Source organism: Mandrillus leucophaeus, unplaced genomic scaffold (genome assembly GCF_000951045.1).
Source record: "Mandrillus leucophaeus isolate KB7577 unplaced genomic scaffold, Mleu.le_1.0 Scaffold204, whole genome shotgun sequence".
Taxonomy (NCBI): domain Eukaryota; kingdom Metazoa; phylum Chordata; class Mammalia; order Primates; family Cercopithecidae; genus Mandrillus; species Mandrillus leucophaeus.
The window spans coordinates 1,086,895-1,096,369 of record NW_012102077.1 but is presented as its reverse complement, the minus strand read 5'-3'; the positions used below and the strand labels follow the sequence as shown (position 1 = coordinate 1,096,369).

The 9,475-nt window shown below is 36.4% G+C and overlaps 1 protein-coding gene across 3 annotated transcripts in view; it reads left to right on the top strand.

Moving 5' to 3' along the window:
* The first annotated feature begins 4,852 nt into the window (after positions 1 to 4,852).
* The window catches only part of FGL1 (fibrinogen-like 1), a 50,593-nt gene continuing 45,970 nt past the window's right edge, over positions 4,853 to 9,475 (top strand). Inside the window, exons 1-2 of one of the 3 annotated variants that reach the window (XM_011979600.1) lie at positions 4,853 to 4,944; positions 8,338 to 8,456. The gene's annotated coding sequence lies outside the window, so the exon portion shown is untranslated. The remainder of the gene's footprint in view (positions 4,945 to 8,337; positions 8,457 to 9,475) is intronic. The other 2 variants (XM_011979599.1, XM_011979601.1) reach the window with 2 other exon arrangements.

Here is a 9,475-nt window from a genome sequence, read left to right as displayed (position 1 = left end):
ACGGGGTTTCACCGTGTTAGCCAGGATGGTCTCGATCTCCTGACCTCGTGATCCACCCGTCTTGGCTTCCCAAAGTGCTGGGATTACAGGCTTGAGCCGCCACGCCCGGCCGCAAGTATAAATTTTTAAATATAAATTTTAAAGGTTTCATATGCCAGGTTATTGTCCCAAATGCACATGCAAAAAATAAGGTGTGTATGATGAACTAAATGTGGGCCAACAAATTAATCAGAAAGTGTGTGTAATTGTAGACAATGAATTTTTTTGCCTCTCAACCTAATGTACAGTTATTTCCAAGTGAAAGGAGGAAACTATCTCAGGGAATTATATTTAGATTGTCTTCTTTTCTAAGAAATAAAAACTGAGTTAAAAAAAGAGAAAATTTAAATTCAAATGGGCAAATATATTTTGTCAAATGTATATTTTTACATTTTCTGCTAGAGTTCAGAAGTTTTGTCAGAATAGCTTGCAACCCTGAGGATTCTACTTTCAGACATTGTCATAGTGGTAGGAATCACGCATTTTCCAATTAGTTGAATACTTCATGAAGAGATAATATTTTAAGAGTCTAAAAACTGAAGAGGCACATATAAAGACTGGATTTAGGCATCAGGATGAAAAGATGCATTGCAAATTCGTCAAAAAAAAAAAAAAAAGCAGATACATCATCACTGAGAAGTAGAATGAAAGCAGGTATCTTGTGATACCTTCCATCTTCCGTGTTCCTAAAGGCATATTTTAAAAAGTGGTTTTACTTAACACGAGCTCTTGTTTTCTTTTTCCCCACATATTTTTATACAATATAGCTAAATTTCTTCTTCATGTGTTACGAGTAAAAAATCTGTTTTCTATTACAATTCAACGTGTATTTGGTTGAAATTGTTTTTTAAATGACATGTGACCTTCTGGGGAGATTCTTCTTTAATAAAAAAGATGCTATTATTCAAAAGCATAAAATAAATGCCAGTCCACAGTCCTTGCATACACACAGAAAGAAAAACAAACATATTTCTTAGCAAGAACACTTTTTATTTTTTGTGGCAGAAAAACAAAATAAGAAAACATCTTTTGCTCTTCTCCTGCTAGGGAACCCATTTAAAATTAGTTTGATAATCAGAGGGGAAAAAAATCCAAACACATAGGTGAGAAAGCTCTGAAAAGATGAGTAGTGAATAAGCATTTCATTTTATCTTAACTGGTATGCAGGGGAGGACACAGGTTGTGTGGAACCTGAAGCTACGCATTTGGGGGGGATCTGCCAAATGGCTATCAGTAGTACTTTTTACATGCCTAATGTAGCAGGCCTAGAGGGAGAGCAGTCCAGATGTGAGCAAAAGAACAGAGGGCTCTGGGAAGGAAGAAACAATGGTACAGTGAGAAAATTCCTTCTGTGGCATTCAGCTTTCCTGTCCAGGAGCCTCAGTTACAGGCAGAGTTCAATCGGAGAAGCAGAGCTTGTAGGATAATAAAGAATTTGACTTAATACAACTGTGGGAGCTGGTTAAGTACTCTTTGAAAGGAAGCTGTCTCCACAGATGATGTTGGAGCTTGAAGTACGAACCGCAGTTAAGTGAGAGCGCAGATGAACGAAACAGAAGCAGGAGCTGGAATCTATGAGGACGGATTGAAACCTGTGTCAGTTCTTGTTGCCTCTGACCCTCGTTGATGTGGGTGTCCTGCAGAAGCCAGACCATTTGTTATGTGCTAAAGGAGGCTCCAAATTATATCGATAGGGAAGTGAAACAGCTGGAGGCTTAGCCACTATCCTAAAGCCAACGAGATACGTGACAGCATGAAGGAGCTACGAAGATGGCTGCCACTTCCTTTCTGCCCGCCAACTGCTCCTAACGGAAAACATCAGGCAAAAGGAATTCTGGGAAGTCTAGTTCGGCTTACCCAAGTTGACACATTACAAAGCACCTCACTTTTTCTTGGTTCCTTTTCTTCGTCTTTCTCTTTATCCACCTTTACCCTTATTTTTCTGATTCATATTGTCAGAATCTTTCCCAGAAAGTGTATGTGAATGTGGAACTATTTCTTGAGCATCTATTAATTTAAACTTTCCAACAATGGTAATATTTAGGTTAACTCACTAGTAAAATTGGTTTAGTTTTATTAATTTTAAAATGCTTCTCCATAGAAATTTCTGAGACCTATATTACGTGCAAATAAATTTTCTAGTTTTTCAGGACTCTGCCAGAGATCACATTGAAACCAACATTTTAGGAAGAATTTGATTACCTCCACCTGAGGAGGCTCTGCTAGTTGTGTGGAATGAAGACTGTTCTTAACAGCCCCTTTCGTTGATACCTACAACACACTCCATTCTAAATATTTTAATAAAAGGCACATTTGAAGTTTAAAATGTTATTGTCATCAGAGCATGGAGTTTTGTAACTCCCATAAAAATGTGCCTCCTGAACTAGGAGTCAAGTTTGGAAAAAATAACCACCAGAAATTTATGCTAGTAGAATACAGTCAAGGATACAAGATTAGTTGTCTGAGTCTAGTTCCTCATGCAGCCTTAAGCAGACATGTTCCTCGCTGCAAGCTGGAGTGGACTGGAGGCGGGGAGATCTGGAATTAAACCTTCCCACGGGGACTGGGTCAAGTATCAAATGGTAGACAGGTGTTCAATCCGGCAGGCACAATACAGGGTCTAGAGGGTCTGGATGAAAATTGTGCTGTAACTGATGTATTAATTGAAGAGTTCTCTGAATAAGGTTTTCCAAAAGGAGAAGGAAAAAAAAAATTGACAGTGTCCATTTAATCTGTTTGGGAGCCTCATTAGCCTGATCTTGATGGGACTGTACCTGTGGTCCTATTATATCATTCTTTTCTTGTACTTCTTTCAGCCAGTGATCTCAGGTCTCATTCTCATTTCATAGCTGTGGTGCAATTGTGCAAGGTCACAACTTTTTCTTTTCTTTCTTTCTTTTTTTTTTTAGACAGGGTCTTTCTCTGTCACCCAGGTTGGAGTGCAGTGGCATGACCTCGGCTCACTGCAACCTCCGCCTCTTGAGTTCAAGTAATTCTCCTGCCTCAGTCTCCCGTGTAGCTGGTACCACAGACGCCCACCACCACACCTGGATAATTTTTGTATTTTTAGTAGAAACTAAAAATACATGGGGTTTTGCCATGTTGGCCAAGCTGGTCTCAAACTCCTGACCTCAGGTGATCTACCTGCCGCAGCCTCCCAAAGTGTTGGGATTACAGGCGTGAGCCACCGCACCGGTCCATAATTTTGACCTTTCTTGGTGATACTTCTTCCACCATGTTATAGCAGTACATCCATGGAGTAATGTTACTCCAAGAAAATTTGGCTTTTAGAATTCCTCCACAAAATATTGGCCTTAGAGTAGTCCTTACTGTCTGATGAGCTTTTGCGAGTTTCTCCTGAGGCAATGATGCCAGCCCAGTTTCCGAAAGATAGCATAGTCTACCTTTAGTAGAGAAGAGCACAGATTCTGAGCAGGATTGCCTTTGAGCCCAGCTACACCTCTTGATAGCTGTGTGACCTCATGCAATTCACTTAAACCTCTGTACCTCAGTTTCCTCATTTGTGAAATGGAGATCATTAACAGTACCTACTCATAGGGCTGTGTGGCTGAGTGAGTTGATATAATTACCATTTTTATCACATTATGAGTATACCACATGTTAGCTGCTGTTAGTATTATGTCCCTCCAGTGAGGAAATAAACACAAGGCTAAATTATCGCTTGAATGGGGAGAAAGCTAAAGGCATACGAGAAGGAAAGGTAAGTTTGTATTTCAAAATCTGTCATTTTACCACAGAGGTAATTATCGAATTAGCCAAATAATCCCATATTTTTGCTTTTGAAATTTAACATTAGCAGCTTGAATTCTCTACAATTATGAATGTATCATTTCCACTTGTGTGTGTGTGCAAATCACTTCAGCCTAATTGGCTTTTTCTTCTTCTTCTTCTTCTTTCCAGTAAATCAACAGGATTACGTTTCCCTTAATAATTTTCAAAATGTCCACATGAAGGACAGGAAGATGTTTAACGGGAAGACCAAACATCATCAGTGCTCAAGTCCAGTAGATAACAAAGAACAGAAAGAAAACAAAACTTTGGTATTTTACTGGAATCTGAGTGAATAAATAGGGACCACAGGACAAACGGCAAACAACTGCTTGAGTTACATCAGAGGGAAAGAAGAAATGAGGAACTCGGATTTCCAATATGAAACTGTTATACAATATGATTAATGGAGCTAACAGTTGCCTATTACACATTAGAAAATCTTCTAGAGGATTTTAAAACAAAAGGAACAACTTGTCCAGAGTATAATTGATGCTTCCAGTTAAATTTCACAATTTTGCACCTCAGGGAATACTTTTGTTTTTCTTAGAGAGCAAATAAACTGACCATGTCACCTTGGCAATTATTAACCTGCCTCGTTTTTCATAACTAGGAAAAATTTGGCTTATCTCCATATTTTAGTTGAGATGACATATTAATTCATGTATTTAAGGGTAAAATGTTATTATCCTTAATACAAAGCAAAGTTTCAGCTTTGTATTAAGCAAAGTTTCAGCTTTGGTTTTACTTAGTTTTCAATGAAACATTATTGATGTTAAAGTACAAAACTTCTCTGAACATAATAGTAAGTTTTAAAATATATATATCTTTATAAAGATATATTATTGGATCTTTCACAAAAAGTCATACAAATGGGGAAAAAAGAAAAATATCAGAGTATTGGAATTTGTCCTTGAATCTCCTCTTTTAGTTTTCTTTCAGTTAAACCAGTGTCCACATGTTTGTTTCTGGATTGAAGCCAGAATCAACATTGTCCCTATTTCTAATCAAATAATGGAGAAATAATTACAATTTCTGAAGGCAGTCAGAGAATCCTGGGAAGCAGAGTGTCTGGACGGAGGCTGAGCTGGGTCTCTGACTCATTTCTGACTTTAGGCAAGTTATTTAATGTCTCTGCATTTTTGACATGCTTGTAATAATGCTAATTTATTCCACAGGTGTGATAGTAACCAAAACTCAAGTAACAACCACTAGCTTTTGCAAGAAGTCAGGCTGACTAGCAAGAAGTCTGCTTCTACAACTTGGAGAAGAGATTTAGAATTATGTATCTTTTCTATTTCCTTTACATTTTGAATGAATTGGATGGGAGTTTGATGTAAATGATAGGTTTGCAGTTTCAGTATAAAAAATTAAAAATAAAATGGACCATATGACAATTTTCACTTCAGAAGTAAAAACTTCAGAAACATTTTTCTTTATTGCATTTCTTGGGGGATCAAATATATTTAGCTTTGTAAGGCTTTCAGTGAGTATGGATTCTTAAGAAAAATGCGAAAGCACAGTTATATTCCATTTTCAGAAAGAGGAAAAAATTTGGAAGGAAATAGCTTAAAAGGAGCCTCTAAGCTTGTGTTTATGGGTAAATTTTTAACTCACTGACTTAGGTTATAGTCCGTTTGTGAATGTTAACTTATTAAACATACTTCCTTCAATAACTTTTTCCTTCCTTATTGTTTCTTTTATGTATCCTATTATAATGGCTCATTTAAAACATACCAATTTTGAAATGTTTACATTCTACTAATGTACTTCTGTTTTGTAATTGTTTTTTAAAATTACATATTATCTGTAGAACTTTTCATTTACAAATTTAATGTCTTCATCTTTAAATTTAATGCAGTGTAATTAATTAAATATCTTCATCTTTAAATTTAATGCAATGTAATTAATTAAATATTTTTTAAAATGTAGTGGGGAAGGAATTAGAATTTATAGCATTAAAATAATTTATGTCAAATAATATAGTCCACTAAAGAACAGCCATTTGAGAACAATTTTAATTTTATAATAATTAAAAGTTTCCAAACTGCCTAAAGCAAAAATATTATAAAAGAAATACAACTAATTGTGCAATAAATGAGCAGAATAATTTGATACAACTTTATCATAAGCCAGATGTGCAAAATAAATAGTGGTTTACTATCATGAATGATGGAGACCAGAGTCTTGAAACAAATTCCTAATACCTAGCATTTCTTCAATATTACAGAGAATGTTGGCTAGAATTACAAATGAGGAAAATGGGAAATTTTAGAGAACTTAAGATAGTCTCAGGAATTATTCTAAAGCTAATCAAAGTAATATAATGACTTTCTAAATATAGATAATTACATTTTGAAATACTTTATTGTTTATATGCTGCCAGACTAGGGGGTGCCTTTTTGATTTGATTATTGAATTATCTTAATGGCAATGAGATGAACATTTCTGGATATCAAGAAACAGAGGCCTGTCAAAAAAATTTCATTAGCCCTTTATTTTGTACTAAATCTAATGCTAAGCAACATTTATATACCTTATATAATTATATATAATATCTATAATATATACATAATTATTGTAATAATTTTATGTACATACGTACACATTTATATATACAGTGTGCGTAGGTAAAGTTATATGATATATAGGTGCATCACCCAGAGCATTTTCTTTTATTTATTTATTTGTTTATTTTTTGAGATGGATTCTTGCTTTGTTGCCCAGGCTGGAGTGCAGTGGCACGATCTCGGCTCACTGTAAGCTTCGCCTCCCGGGTTTACGCCATTCTCCTGCCTCAGGCTCCCGAGTAGCTGGGACTACAGGCGCCCGCCACCATGCCCAGCTCATTTTTTTGTATTTTTAGTAGAGATGGGGTTTCACCATGTTCACCAGGATGGTCTGGATCTCCTGACGTCATGATCCGCCCGCCTCGGCCTCCCAAGGTGCTGGGATTACAGGCATGAGCTACTGTGCCTGGCCACCCAGAGCATTTTCAAAACATACTTTCATTTATGCAACAGCCAGAATCAAACACTGGAATAAAGAAAATTTTTTTAAGCTCTAAGTGTTTTTTGTTGTTGTCATTTGTTTGTTTTTTGAGACGGAGTCTCACTCTGTCACCCAGTCTGGAGTGCAGTGGTGTGATCTTGGCTCACTGCAACCTCTGCCTCCCAGGTTCAAGCGATTCTCATGCCTCAGCCAACAGAATAGCTGGGATTAAAGGTGTGTGCCCCCACACTTGGCTAATTTCTTTGTATTTTTAGTAGACTGGGTTTCGCTATGTTGGCCATGCTGGTCTCGAACTCCTGACCCAAGTGATCTGCCCTCCTCGGCCTTCCAAAGTGCTGGGATTACAGACGTCAGCCACCACACCTGGCTAAGCTCTAAGTTTTTAAGCTAATATATTCACTTCTGAAATAAAGTACTTGATCCCACAAATGCATAAGAAAACTCGAACCAAATAAAAAAAATTTCAACAAATAGCATTAAAGCAAAGTCTAAAAGATACAGACATTTCATGACTTTTCATTTTTGACTCCTGAATATGAACTGGGAGTGGATTAAAATAATGAAGATTTATTTCCTATCACATAAAAAAAAAAGAGGACATCATTTTTACTACTGATCCTTAGCAGTTTCATTTATCAAGGAAATATCCTAATCAGTAATCCATTAAATACATTGGCTATTTTCAGTCAGAAGAACAATTTGAGTTAGAGTCACAAATAAATGGTATTTATGTCATATCGTTACACTGATTTCCCAGACTAGTGTAAATATAGTTAGGGAAAGTCTCTTTTATTTCTTTAGGCAAACAATTTTCCCTCTCTGAGCCTCGTTTCCTCTAGTGTTGATGATATTTGACTAAATGATGTCACTTCCTTTAATTATGTTTTGTGTGCATGTTCTAGCCTCAGGGAATAAGGCTATTTCTAAAATCTCTTTATATGTTTTTAAAAAATATTTTGTTTTCCATCTTTTTTTTTTGCTTCCTTATAATAAAATGTTTTTATTTCTTATTTTCTGTAACATGAAAAATACTTTCTGATTTTATGTCTGTGACTATGCAGTTGATTGATTATGTTTAAGAAATCTCCATTTGAGTAAGGGCATTTATTGTTTTGCTTTTTGCTACTTGAGTTTTGTGATAAATTTTAAAATTACATAGTTAAAGACACCAGGGTACGAATTTAAAAAGCAACATAGCTATTATAATTTTGCTCAAAAAATATATTTATTGCCAACTGAAAACATGAGTCAAACTAAAACCTTATTATGAGATAGCTATGGTAATGACCTTGGCCCACTGAGACAGCCAACTTTAAATATCTTAGGTATTATATTTTCAGTTATATATTTTCTTTTGGGATTTTATAAATCCAAATATCTTTTTTAAAACCAAAATAAGCTATCACATATCAACATGACGTATTTGCAAATCACAAAAAACTTTATGAAAAGCATAGTTCATTAAGAGTTCTTAGTTATTTTTGTTGTTGTTGGAAGGGTGAAGAAGGGGGGAATCTGATAAAGACATAACAACAAACACAAAATAATTTGATCTGCGATAAGCAACTGTGAAATTACAATAACAGATCCTGGGAAGTTCTACAATCCTAATTTAGGTTTACAAGTTTTCTTCTCATCTATTCAATAGATATTTTGTTGAGTACCTGTGCTAGGTTCAGTTGTGCCCCCCAAAATATGTTCATTCCTAACTTTTATTACCTGTGAATGTGATCTCACTTGCAAATAGGGTCTTTGTAGATGTAACTAAGTTAAGATGAGGTCATACTGGATTAGGGCAGACCCTAATCCAATGACTGATGTCCTTATATGAGGAGGGAAATTTAGACACAGAGACACACAGAGGAAAGACAGCCACGTGAAGATGGTATCGGAGAATGGAGTGATACTGCCACAAGTCAAAGGATGTCAAGAATTGCTGGCAACCACCAAATGCTAGAAGAGGCCAGAAAGGATTTTCTCCTGTAGACTTTGAAGGAAGCGTGGCCCTGCTCTTCTTGATTTTGGACTTGTATCCTCCAGAACTGTGAGATAATAACCTCCTCTTGCTTTAGGCCACTCAGTTTATGGTAGTTTGTTATGGCAGGCTCAAGAAACTAGTACAGTACCTAACTATCCACCCAGCATTAGGGCAGTATATATAATAGATGTAGCCCCTCGCCACTTGGCACTTACATTGTAGATGGTGGTTGGAGTGGGTAGACGATAAACACATATAATATTTCATTATATTTGATGATAAGTGCTAAGGAGAAACTTAACCCATTGTAATAAAGATATGGAGTGTACGGGTGATGTTGTTTGCCTGTGTCTCCACCCAAATCTCATCTTGAATTGTAGTTCTCATAATCCCACATGTTGTGGGATGGACCCGGTGGAAGGTAACGGAATCATGGGGGCAGCTACCTCCATGCTGCTGTTTTCGTGATAGTGAGTTCTCCCGAGATCTGATGGTTTTATAAGGGGCTTTTCCCCCTTTTGCTCGGCACTTCTCCTCCCTGCCATCATGTGGAGAAGGACATGTTTGCTTCCCCTTCCACCATGATTCTAAGTTTCCTGGGGCCTCCCCAGTCATGGCAAACTGTGAGTCAATTAAACCTCTTTCCTTTATAAATTA